The sequence below is a fragment of the Somniosus microcephalus genome, chromosome 12 (genome assembly GCF_052327205.1).
Source record: "Somniosus microcephalus isolate GS21.2 chromosome 12, FLI_Smic_1.0, whole genome shotgun sequence".
NCBI lineage: Eukaryota > Metazoa > Chordata > Chondrichthyes > Squaliformes > Somniosidae > Somniosus > Somniosus microcephalus.
In genome coordinates this window covers 68,127,920-68,140,950 of record NC_140998.1, presented here as the reverse complement: position 1 = coordinate 68,140,950, position 13,031 = coordinate 68,127,920, and the positions used below count along the sequence as shown (strand labels likewise).

At 47.2% G+C, this 13,031-nt stretch overlaps 1 long non-coding RNA gene across 1 annotated transcript in view; it reads left to right on the top strand.

The window, feature by feature from the left end:
• The window catches only part of LOC147109261 (uncharacterized), a 125,370-nt gene extending 116,900 nt beyond the window's left edge, over positions 1 to 8,470 (top strand). Inside the window, exon 3 of the long non-coding RNA XR_015080205.1 lies at positions 8,082 to 8,470. This is a non-coding gene — a long non-coding RNA (uncharacterized LOC147109261). The remainder of the gene's footprint in view (positions 1 to 8,081) is intronic.
• The last annotated feature ends 4,561 nt before the right edge of the window (positions 8,471 to 13,031 follow it).

Genomic DNA, 13,031 nt, shown 5'->3' with positions numbered 1-13,031 from the left:
CCATGGTGGAATCGCCCTGACAGTGTGAAGCCCTGATCTTGCCTGCACTGCCTCCCATGGCGGAATAGCCCTGACAGTGTGAAGCCCTGATCTTGCCTGCACTGCCTCCCATGGTGGAATAGCCCTGACAGTGTGAAGCCCTGATCTTGCCTGCACTGCCTCCCATGGTCGAATAGCCCTGACAGTGTGTAAAGTGGTGGATGTGCATGTGATTTTCATGAGAGTCCCACAGGTGTTGGATGAGGGCTGGGCATTGGGGCTTTCAGGACCCTTTGGCCATAAAGTGAGGTGCACATGCAGGGATGAAGAGGATACTGGAAAGGGTACTCACCCTGACAACCCGAGTGAGGTCGTTGAACTTCTTCCTGCATTGCGTTGGGGTCCTAGGGACCATGCTGCTGGAGGTCACTCTGTGTGTCACCTCCCTCCAAGCTTTTCTATATTTGCTGGGCAGCGGACTCCTGCCACTGTCAGGAAAGAGGATAGGTCGCCTGCGCTCCACTGTGCAAACCAGAACCATCAGGGCCCCCTCACTGAAGCGCTGCGCTCGCTCCCTGGCCTTCTCCATGGTTGTAAGCGTAACGATGTCGCAGCAGGTCTGTCCAGGCCTAGAATCAGGGCTCCAATGTGCAGGGCATGGCTGCAAGCCAAATCGACCCTCCCCCTTTAAGAGGTGACCGGCGCCAGCGTGTCTGCCTGCAATCGCTAACTCGCCGCACCTGCACTGCACCCGCCCTCGTTGGTAGTGCCTTGGCTCACCGGCTTAACACCTTAGGATAGTCGTGCACCGCCTGCTTTAGCGCAGCAGCAACCTCTTGGGGCGATGCAACTCAATTTCGGTGAAGGTGGCGCTAAGTTGCGCCGGGCGCTAAATTTAGCGCACGTTCGACTGTAGCGCCCCAAACGTGGCGATACTGAATTTCTAGGCCTACATGTTTGGTCTTTGCAATCATTGCTGCCTTGGCCGGCTTAGGGGTTGCCGTTTGGTTTCATTCATGTTGTTCTCAATGGCAGAAGCCATTTCCTCAGCAGGGGCCTAGAAGCGGCTTGCTATCAGCCGTTGATGGACAGCTCTTCCAGTTTCTACATTGTGGGCCTCCCTTCAACCTTGGTGCTGCTGATGATCATCCTCCTCCTCTTCCTCCTTCACTTCCTCCTCCTCCTCTGGTGGTGCTCCAAGGCCTGGTGGCATTGGCTGGGTCCTGAGGATTGCCAGGTTATGCAGCATGCAGCACACAACAACAAAGTGGGAGACTCGCTCAGGCGAGTACTGCAGGGCTCCTCCAGAATGGTCCAGACAGCGGAACCATTGCTTGAGCACACCGATTGTGTGCTCAACGATGTTCCTGGTAGCTTGATGGCTCTCGTTGTACCGCAGCTCAGCAGGGGTATTGGGCATACAGAGCAGAGTCATCAGCCAGGTGCACAGTGGATATCCCTTGTCCCGGAGAAGCCAACCACCTGGGTGATGCAGTGCCTGGAAAAGTTCTGCCATAGTAGTCTGGCGCAGGATTATGCATCGTGGCTGCTGCCAGGATAGCAGGCATTGACAGCGAGTATCAGCTGTCTGTGGTCACAGACCAACTGCACGTTTAAGGAATGGAACCCCTTTCAGTTGCGGAAATCCTCTGCATTCTCATGCAGAGCATGCAAAGCCACATGCGTGCAGTCAATGGCGCCCTGCACCATGGGGCAGGCCGCTATCCTCGCAAAGCCCATAGCACGTTCATGCTGCTTGGCCGGGGTCATGGGGAAAGAGATGTACTCTCGTCTCTATTATGTCCGTGTATAATTGAGACACGGACTGCAGGAGTTGATTATAACAAGTCTTTACTGAATGGAGACAACCTGGAAACTGAAACTACAGAAGCCTGCTAGGGCCTTTTATACAGGGGTGGTCACTGCCGGTACTGCAGTCTGAGACCAGTTATTCCCTTAAAGGTACACACACAACAATTCCTCCCCTTTTAGATAAACAGTACATAACATTCATTTAACAACTAAGTAATAACAAATTACGATTACGGTTGCTAGATACATTGGTTGAAGTTAAGCAATTATAAGTTCAGTCTTTGAGGAGGCTTCCTGATTCTGTCTGGATAATGCCTCTTTGGGATATCAGGTTCTTCTGGCAAGGTTGAGTCGGGATCAATGTCGTTGTTTGGTTCGTCTGCTTCCAATAGCACCGATTCTGCGGTAGATGCAATTGGTACTTCGGTTTCATCGCCAGGTGTATCAGATCGTGGTGTGGAGTTGACGTTTTCCAGTGACTCTAGAATCTGGTCAGCATGGCGTCTTACAATGCTCTCTCCAACGTCCACGGTATACATTAGAGGTCCTTGCCGTGTACAGATCGTTCCTGGCTGCCATTTCTCTGTGCGGTAGTCCCGGGCCAAAACTGGTTGACCTATCTTAAAATTCCTGGTCGGCCTTTCATTCATATTCTGAAACTGCCTGTTCTCCACATCTCTTCTGACGTTTGGCTTAACCAAATCCAAGCGGCATTGTAGTCTTCGATTGAAGAACATCATGGCTGGAGTTTGGTTGGTAACCGCATGTGTCGCATTCCGGTAGGCAAACAAGAAGTTATCCACCTCGTGTTGTAGGGGTATATCTTCATTACACATTGCCTTGATAGCCTTCTTGAATGTTTGAACAAACCTCTCGGCCAATCCATTAGTGGCTGGATGATATGGGGCGGATGTGTAATGCTTAACACCATTGTTCTTTAAGAACCTCCGGAACTCTTCAGACACAAACTGTGGTCCATTGTCAGAGCAAATCTGTTCAGGCAGCCCATTCCTGGTGAATATGGTTCGTAAGACTGTGATAATTTTTTCTGTGGTGGTTGAGGACATTTTTATTACCTCTGGCCACTTTGAATGTGCATCCACCGCAATTAAAAACATCGAGTCCATAAAGGGACCAGCAAAATCAATGTGCACCCTTTGCCATGGAGATGAGGGCCACTCCCATGGATGTAGAGGGGCTTGTGGTGGGGCGTTTTGGACCTTCTGGCATCCTGTACAGCTCTTGGTCATCTCTTCGATTTCTCTATCGATTCCCGGCCACCACACAAACGCTCTGGCTAAGTTCTTCATTTTTACCCCTCCCAGATGACCCTCATGAAGCTCATTGAGCACTCTATCCTTCAATTTGGGTGGAATTACTACTCTGGATCCACACATCAAGGTTCCTCTGCACACTGACAGCTGTTCTCTTCTCGGCGTGAATGCTGGCAGCAGTGGTTCGCCATGTGCTGGCCATCCCTTCACCGTTAAATCATAGACCCAGGAGAGTGTCGGGTCATTTCGTGTTTCCTTTTCTATGTTTGCATTCGTCACAGGGAGACATTCGACTATAGTCGAGTGGAATAACTCCACTGGATCCACTGCCAGTTCTTCTTCCACCGTCGGCAACGGTAGGCGCGACAATCCATCAGCATTCCCATGCTGTTTAGTTCCTTTGTACTCGATGTCATATTGGTGTACCCCTAGGAAAAGGGACCACCTCTGTAGCCGTTGTGCCGTCATTATCGGTACGCCCTTCTGAGGCTTGAAAATGGAGACGAGAGATTGATGATCAGTTAGTAGAGTAAATTTCTGACCGTGCAGGTAGTGATTGAACTTCTTCACCCCCCACACCAGGCTGAGGGCCTCTCTGTCAATCTGGGCGTAGTTACGCTCGGCTGAAATTAACGAGCGTGACGCAAAAGCTATTGGCCTCTCTGAACCATCAAGGAATTTATGTGACAGTACCGCCCCAACACCGTAGGGAGACGCATCACACGCCAGTCTTATCGGTAGTGATGGGTTGTAGTGACTTCTCTTGAAGTGATTAGGTCCTTACTCTTCTGAAAGGCCCGCTTACATTCATCGCTCCATTTCCATGCTACTCCCGCTCATAGTAGGGCGTTCAGTGGATGCAGAATTGTGGACAAATTCGGCAAAAACTTATGGTAGTAATTCACCAATCCGAGGAATGACCTCAGTTGCGACACATTTTCAGGCGCTGGAGCCTTAACTACCACTTCCATTTTGTCAGGGGACTTATGCAACCCCTCTTCATCAATCACGTGGCCACAATACGATATCTGTTTCTTAAAAAACTCGCACTTAGGGCGATTGGCTCGTAGCCCATGTTCACGTAGTCTAGTGAGCACCTGCTCTAGGTTGGCAACGTGTTCACTGTCATCTTCACCTGTCACTAGGATGTCGTCCAAGTAACACTGAGTCCCCGGAATCCCTTGCAGGACTTGTTCCATCGCTCTTTGCCATATCGCCGGAGCTGATGCTACTCCGAATACCAGTCGATTATACTGGTAAAGACCTTTGTGAGTGTTTATCGTGAGATACTTCCTAGACGATTCTTCAACCTCCATCTGCAAATATGCTTGCGCTAGGTCAATTTTTGTAAAACGTTTCCCTCCAGATAGTGAGGCGAAAATATCTTCTATCCTCAGAAGAGGATACTGTACTGTGTGAAGGACTGGGTTCACAGTCACCTTGAAGTCCCCACAGATGCGAACCTTCCTTGGCCCCTCAGACTTATTGTTTAACGTTTTCTTCATGACAGGAACGATGGGTGTCGCCCACTCGCTCCAGTCTACCTTAGATAACACGCCTGCCTTCTCCAGATTCTCCAGCTCTGCCTCGACGGCTGGGCGAATTGCATATGGTACCGGTCTTGCTTTGAAAAACTTGGGAATTGCATTCTCCTCTATTTTTATCGAGGCGGTTACGCCTTTAAGAGTGCCCAGTTCTTGTTGAAATACCTCTTTGGCGTCAGCTAAGATTGTTGACAATCGTCCAGGAGTGACGTCGTCATCCTTTTTACCAGCCACCGTCAGTGCCTGAATGGAGTGCCAGTCTAAACTTATCTTTCTGATCCATTCACGTCCCAATAATGGTGGTCCACCATCTTGCAGAATGTAGAGATACAATTTCCGTATTTTCTTGTCGTTGTATTCGACAGGCACACTTATTTTTCCTCTGGGTTATACTTTTTGCCCCGTATACGTCCTCAAGACAATGGATGTCTCTCTCAAGGGTATGTGTGAGAATAGCCGCTCGTAGTCTCGTCGATTCATGACGGTTAGAGCTGATCCTGTGTCCAATTCCATTTTGACTTGGGACCCTGCTATCGTGAGGGTGACCCAAATGGTTCGGTGATCCTCTTTTGCGATTACGTTGTGAAGTTTGAGACAGCTTAGTCTCTTGTTCCCGGATTCACTATCGCTCATCTGGTCTTCGGAACTACTGTCCGTCATCTTTTGTACTTTCCTGTGCGGTTCCTTAGTAGCCTTTTTGTTGTCGTTGGTCCTCTTCCCAGACCTGCAAACTCGTGCAATGTGTCCCATCTTTCCGCATTGCCTGCATATTTTGTCCTTGGACCAGCAGTCCTTCTGGTCATGGTTTGTTCTGCCGCAGCGATAACATTTTGCAAATCCCCGTGTCATTTCGTGGGTGCCGTATTCCTGTGGCTTTTGTTGTATTTCCGCAGCTCCCCTTGCTGCTGCTTCGTACGATACTGCCATGCTGAAAGCCTTATCTAGCGTCAGCTCTTTCTCTGAGAGTAACCTCTTCTGAGTTCCTTCACTCAGGAGTCCACAGACAAATTTGTCCCTTAAGGTATCTGCCAGTCCTGCTCCGAACTGGCAGTGCTTTGATAGCTTGCGTAGTTCCGTAAGGTAATCAGCATTGCTCTCATTTTTATGCTGATTTCTCCTGTGGAATTTAAATCTTTCTGCTATCAGCAGCGGTGTAGGATTTAGGTGTTCCTGTAGGATAGCAACAATTTCGTTAAAACTCTTCGCCTTCGGTTTGGCTGGAGTAATCAGGTCCCGCAATAGGCCGTACGTTCTTGCGCCCATTAAATTTAGCAATACCGATGCCTTTTTCTCATCGGCTATTTCGTTTGCCTCGCAATATACCTCGACTCATTCCACATACGTAGTCCAGTCTTCTATTGCATTATCGAAGGCAGTGATATCGCCAGTCTTTGGCATCTTGAAAATCTAAGATGGCGCCTCCCGCTCTTTGCCTTCGTCCCCGATGGATCAAAATGGCGCCTCCCGCGCTTTTCCTTCTTCCCCGCCGAGTTAAGATGGCGCCTCCCGCACTTTCCCGCCGCTGCCGCTGCTGCCAACGCTGTTGCTGGCGATTATATTTATTTTACTATCCTGTAATGGCGACGCCCTATGGTCTTCGCGCCTCCCCGATCGCTGCTGCCAACGCTGCTCTCCGTGGTATTTTAATTTTTCTATCGCGCTTCAATATTTGCTCCATTAATTGAAGAACCGTTCCTGTTGTGGAGCGGACCCTCTGGGACACTTCCCTCCCTCTTCTTAGGTCTGAACGCTGCCCGGCTGCGAAGCACCAGCCGTGCCCTGTGTGCTCCACCCTCTCTCTCTCTCTTTGCTTCCCGACTCGCTGCCCGGCCCCGTTGCAGAGCCACCCGATCGAGCTCTAGCCCGCCGCAGCCCAGGAAGGATCAGTGCACTACTTGCCACCAGCCCGATTAGCTGGGAAACCACAGACTGGAGACCAAGCCTGGCTCTCGACAGTCTCTCCTGCACTTTTCAATTCGATGATTTGGAGGGCGGTTGCCCACGGTCGACGCCCGTTTCTCGAGTTTCTTTGGATTTTTTTTTTTTCTTTCTTCTCGCTTCGACCTTCAATAACGTCGTCTGAGGTGCTGCCGAGTTGCAGGTAAGTTCGTTTCTTACTCGTCGCCAGTATTATGTCCGTGTATAATTGAGACACGGACTGCAGGAGTTGTTTATAACAAGTCTTTACTGAATGGAGACAACCTGGAAACTGAAACTACAAAAGCCTGCTAGGGCCTTTTATACAGGGGTGGTCACTGCCGGTACTGCAGTCTGAGACCAGTTATTCCCTTAAAGGTACATACACAACAGTCTCCTTTTATAGAGGGCATTTGTGGCCTGATGGATGCAGCAATGGACTACGAACTGGGAGATATTGGCGATGTCCCCAGTAGCTGATTGAAATGAGCTAGTGGCATAAAATTGAGAGCCACTGTTATCTTCACTGCCACCGACAGAGATGTCCTGCTCCTCTGTTGAGGCTGCAGATCTGGCTGCAGCAGGTGACAGAGCTCAGTGACCACCTCCTTGCTGAAGCGCAGCCTTCGCAGACATATTAATGTATGAGAATTGTTGGCGAAATACCCTGGGAGGGTAAGGTCTCCTGTATAGAGGCCTGTTGGCCCTCCTCCATTTGGCCATGATTGCCAGTCTCTCTCTGCGTCTCTGTGGCCTCCGAATCTGCTGGTGCAGGACGACGCCCCCAATTAGTACAGCCCCCAGAGTTTCTTGGCAATCAAAGTAATGAAGGTCAAAAACCAAAGTACCTGCAAAGTTATGGTCAGAAGCCAAAACTACTTCACACAGTGTTGACTCAATGCAGAAGTCTCTCTTTCTCTCTCTCAAAATCTCTCTCTCTCTCAGAACAAGTGGTGCAAAAATGTCTACCACACAAAAAGCCAGGAAGAGGCCCCCTTTAAATAGCGCCCCCCCAGCCCCACAGCGACTGGGAAGCATTCCAGTCTACCTGTCGTTGATTGCGCCAGGCAGAAAGGAGGGGGGCGCCACTCAATTTCCATTCCAGGGCACCACAAGGGCGTTGCATGCTTGAATGATGTCAAGATCTGCGTGTGCAGGAGATCGGGCGGTATTGTTTAGCGCCGCCGCAAAATGTCCGGTCAATTTCACGAGAGGTGCAGATATTGCCGCGCCTGGGCGCTAGTTGCTTTGCGCCCCATTAGCGCCCTCTTAAGGTGCTAACAGGAGGTGCAAACTAACTGAATTTTTTCCGTACATCTCTTTTGCTGACTACCGTGAAATCTGAGCAGACGTAAGGTGCAGAGTGTTGCGTAGTCCAGATGGTGTTATATGAGCACTCTTCCCAGTATCTCTGGGTTCCCACGCTAAAGGGTGGACATACTAGTGATGTAAGAGATTAAAATTGAGCGTAACAGGGCATGTTTAGTAGAACTCAATCGCGGCCACAGAATGTTTAAAGATGAAGTGTACTAATTATTTGTATGTTTAATTGCAGAAATGACCCTACCAGTTTAGAGAGATGAAACTTACAAAAGGAGACACTGGCATAACCCTTTTCTGGAGAAACAAAACTTATTAGGGGCTAGAAGGGGGATGACTCGTTTCCCAGAAATCACATGCCCTGGATGACTCATTTCCAAGAAATCAGAAGGCCTGCATGTCTCCTTCAGTGGAAAATGAAACTTATCTTATAGGTTATTCTGTATGAATTGGACACTCCCAGATAGTGATTAATGTATAGACTTTTAAATCGATTGGATCTCTGAGGAGGGAGGGCTTGCAAAATGTGTATAATTGTGTGGATCTTGAGAGGCTTGTTAGAGTTGAATTCCGACGTGTCTGGAAAGCTCTCCTCAGGCCTGAGTAAACCGTTTTTGACTTCAATTATTGGGTCTGTCTTTCTTTCAACAAGCCAGTGACGTCGACTTTGTTTATCACTTAGTCTGCACTTTGGGGGCTTACATCACTAGTAAGTGATCAGAAAGACAATGATGCCTAGCTTTGGAAGGTAGTGACACCAATCATAACACAAGTGAAAACTATCTGCAACCCTGTACATAGTAGCAAAATAATCTTTTTCCATGTGACTATGGCTAAAGGATTGTTTTCTGATTAGGGTCAGGAGGAGTTTCTCTAGATTAGATATCGCTTTTCTGCCATCTCTTTATATTTTTATAGTCCCCTCTTTTCCTCAAACAGCTGAAACCATTCTCCAGCAGTAGGTTGTGCATTTGTGGGACAGGTTGGATGGACCAGAGGGTCTTTTTCTGTCTGTCATTGTTCGTATTTCTGCTATTCTTTCCTTTACACAGTTTTCTTTGCAACAGTTTCATTACTAATTCAGAAATGAAAATCACACAAAGGCAACAATCAGGAGGGCAAGGACAACATTAATATAAAGATCAATATTTGCATTGGCACAAGTAATGCTTGTGATCTTGTGCCAAGGTAAAACTTCTGAACTGGAAGTTAATCTGTGACCTAAACTTTCTAATGGCAAACTTTTAACTAATGTTCAAATTTTAAAATCATTAATTTATTTTCAGTATTATTGTTAAATTATGCAGCTCCTAATCTCACAGGTTGCATTCCAACTGTTCATATTATGAGTAATATTTAACCTTTATATTATCTATTCAGCCTAGAATATAATTTACTGGAACAGTGCCTATGAGAAAAGGGACACAATATATTTTCGGCACTGAAATATAGATTCAGAATTTAGACCTTTTGAAAATTAGCTGTCAAAACTTAAAAGTTGCGAGGAGTTTCTAGAATAAATGACATAACAGTAAGGTACAGTCAAAGACAACTGTAAGAAATACAGACCCATAGATAGTTGCTAAGAGAACAGAAAGATTTGGATAATGTAGTGTATGTGCCTTTAAGAGCCCCATGTGTACTGTAATGCCGGTAATGGCCACTCGGGCTATATAAGCCTGTATATTGTGTTGTATCCGTTAGTTCCCCTCCAGACTTTGTTTAGTAAACACCTATCAAACCAACTCCTGTCTTCAGTGTCTCTATCAACACACAGACACAACAGTGGCGACGAAGTGGAAATGGACTTACCTGCAATTCGGCAGCACCTCAAGGACATCGATTCCTCTGGCGTCCAGAAGAATCAAGAAAGTGAAAGAAGCTGTGGTTTCACCAGCTGGCCAAGCTGGTGGCAGGTACTGCGCTAATCCTTCCTGGGCATCAGGCTGGGGCTCCAACGGCTGGCTCTACAGCTGGGCCAAGCAGCGAAAGCAGAGGCAAGCAGTAACAGACGGGGAGGGAGCACTCGGGAGACGGCCGGCGCTGCAAGCAGGTCGGCGTTCATACCTACAGAGAAAGTCCGGTGGGAACGAGTCTCCAACTGTAAATAAATAAATAAAAAAAGAACGGAAACCGCGGGAAACAGCGTTGTCATCGGCAGCAGCGGCGGGAAAGCGCGGGAAGCGCCATATCTTTTCTGCAGAAAAGAAAGAAAAGCGCGGGAAGCGCCATATCTTTTCTAAGATGCCTAAGTCTGGCAATATTGATGCTTTTGATAACGAGATAGAGGATTGGACCACATATGTGGAAAGAGTGGAGGTATATTGCACTGCAAATGGAATAGAAGATGAAAAAAAAGCTTCAGTACTGCTAAATCTAATGGGCGCAAAGACATACGGGCTGTTACAAAATTTAATCACTCCAGCCAAACCAAAGGACAAGAATTTTAAAGAAATTGTTGATACCCTACAGGAGCACTTAAACCCAACACCGCTGCTGATAGCGGAACGATTCAAATTCTTCAAGAGAAATCAACACAAGAATGAAAGTAACGCTGATTACCTCACCGAATTAAGAAAGCTATCAAAACACTGCCAATTTGGGGCAGGACTAGCAGATTATCTTCGAGACAAATTCGTCTGCGGTCTCTTAAGTGAAGGAACACAGAAACGGCTGCTTTCTGAAAAGGATTTAACACTGGACAAGGCTTTCCGTATGGCTGTATCATACGAAGCAGCCGCAAGAGGAGCTGCAGAGATACAACAAAAGACACAGGTCTTCGGCACCCATGAAATGACACAGGGTTTCGAGAGATGTTATCGCTGCGGCAGATCCACCCATGACCAGAGAGACTGCTGGTTCAAGGACAAAGCATGCAGGCAATGCAGAAAGATTGGGCACATTGCACGGGTATGCCGATCTGGACAAAATAAATCCACAGACAGGAAAAAAAAAATCAATAAAGAAAAGTACAGAAAGGTACAAATGATGACGGACAGTAGCGCCGAAGACCAGAAGAGCGATAGCGACTCCGAAAACAAGAGACTAAGCTGTCTCAAATTACATAATGTACTTGCCAAAGATGATTACCAGACCATTTGGGTTACCCTCACGATAGCAGGGTCCCCAGTTAAAATGGAGCTAGATACAGGATCAGCTCTGACCGTCATAAATCGACGGGATTACGAGCGGCTATTTCCGCATATACCTTTAAAAGACACATCCATTATCTTGAAAACATATACGGGGCAGAAAGTATACCCCAAAGGAAAAATAAGGGTGCCTGTTGTATACAACGGCAAGGAAATACAAAAGTTGTATTTATACATTCTACAAGATGGTGGCCCACCGCTGTTGGGACGTGAATGGATCAGGAAAATACGTTTAGACTGGCACTCCATTCAGGCACTGACGGTGACCAGTAAGAAAAAAAACGATGATGACGTCATACCTGAACGATTAAAAGACATCTTGGCCAACGCCAAAGAAGTGTTTCAAGAGAAACTAGGAACCTTGAAAGGCATCATCGCCTCAATAAAAGTGGAAGATGCAGCAATTCCCAAGTTTTTTAAAGCAAGACCGGTGCCATACGCAATTCGTCCAGCAGTCGAGGCAGAGCTGGAGAATTTGGAAAATGCAGGTGTATTATCCAAAATACATTGGAGCGAGTGGGCAACACCCATCGTTCCAGTCATGAAGAAAGCATTGAATAATGATAAATCTGAAGAACAGAGAAAAATTCGCATCTGTGGAGACTTCAAGGTGACTGTAAACCCGGTCCTTCACACGGTACAGTATCCTCTTCCGAGGATAGAAGATATTTTCGCCTCACTATCCGGAGGGAAACGTTTCACCAAAATTGACTTGGCACAGGCATATCTACAGATGGAGGTTGAAGAGGCCTCTAAAAAATATCTCACGATAAATACACACAAAGGTGTGTACCAGTACAATCGACTGGTTTTCGGAGTAGCATCCGCTCCAGCTATCTGGCAAAGAGCTATGGAGCAAGTCCTCCAAGGGATTCCGGGGACTCAATGCTACCTAGACGACATCCTTGTAACAGGAGAAAACGACAACGAGCACCGTGCCAATTTGGAGCAGGTGCTCACTAGACTGAGAGAACAGGGCCTACGAGCAAATCACCCCAAGTGCGAATTTTTCCAAAATCAAATATCATATTGTGGCCACATAATTAATAAGGAAGGGTTGCATAAGTCACCTGAAAAAATTGAAGCGGTCATAAAAGCCCCAGCACCTGAAAATGTTTCACAATTTAGGTCGTTCCTGGGATTAATAAATTACTGTCATAAATTTTTACCGAACTTATCAACTCTTCTACACCCTCTTAATGAACTGCTACAAACAGGAGTAATTTGGAAATGGAGCGAAGACTGTAAACGTGCCTTCCATAAATGCAAAGACTTAATCATGTCCAAAGAAGTTTTGGCTAATTACAACCCATCACTGCCAATCAGACTAGCGTGCGATGCATCCCTTTACGGCATAGGAGCAGTATTATCGCATAAATTCCCTGATGGCTCGGAACGGCCGATAGCTTTTGCGTCATGCTCATTGAACTCAGCTGAGCGTAACTATGCCCAAATCGACAGGGAAGCACTCAGCCTGGTATGGGGAGTGAAGAAATTCAACCATTACCTACACGGACAAAAATTTACCTTGTTGACTGACCATCAACCCCTCATCTCCATATTCAACCCTAAAAAGGGTGTTCCCATTATGACAGCGCAAAGGCTACAGAGGTGGTCCCTTTTTCTAGGGGCACACCAATACAACATAGAATACAAAGGATCAAAACAGCATGGGAATGCTGATGGTTTATCGCGCCTACCGTTGCCAACGGTAGAAGAGGCACCTACAGTAGACCCAGTGGAGATGTTCCACTCAACCATAGTGGAATGTCTACCAGTAACAAATTCTGCCATTGAAAAGGAAACGAGAAATGACCCGACTCTCTCACGAGTCTACGACTTAACGGTGAAGGGATGGCCAGCACATGGCAAACCACTGTTGCCAGCATTCTCGCAAAGAAGAGAACAGCTGTCAGTATGCCGAGTAACCTTGATGTGTGGATCCAGAGTGGTGATTCCACCCAAACTCCAGGATAAAGTGCTAAAGGAGCTTCACGAGGGGCATCTGGGTGGAGTGAAAATGAAGAACCTAG